Raw genomic sequence first — 397 nt, forward strand, 5'->3', positions numbered from 1 at the left:
TTTACCCCTGTCCCACCTCAAGATTTTGGTGCTCACATAAGCTATTGTGGGGGGTGGGAGGAATCCCAAATGCAAAAGAAACCCTGCTCTCCTGGAAGTCTGAGTCTTCCTCCCTTATCCACCCACTCACTCCCAGCTCTACTGCCCCTACACATGGTTTCTATTCAAATCTATTCTTCTGCCTATGCTTGAGCCCTCTGGTGCTGTCCCCACACGAGGCAGCTAAGACAGGCAAGGTCCATGTCAGTGATACGCACTCCTTTCTCAGTTCCTAGTCGAGTCCACATCTCAATCCAAAAGTGCCTCTGTCCAACAAAAACAATGCTTCCCAGGCTGGAGTCAATCAAATAAATAATTAAATAAAAATCTAATTAAAAAAAAAATCCCCCTGGGAGTA

The sequence above is a fragment of the Phaethon lepturus genome, unplaced genomic scaffold (assembly GCF_000687285.1).
Source record: "Phaethon lepturus isolate BGI_N335 unplaced genomic scaffold, ASM68728v1 scaffold25472, whole genome shotgun sequence".
In the NCBI taxonomy this organism is placed as follows: domain Eukaryota; kingdom Metazoa; phylum Chordata; class Aves; order Phaethontiformes; family Phaethontidae; genus Phaethon; species Phaethon lepturus.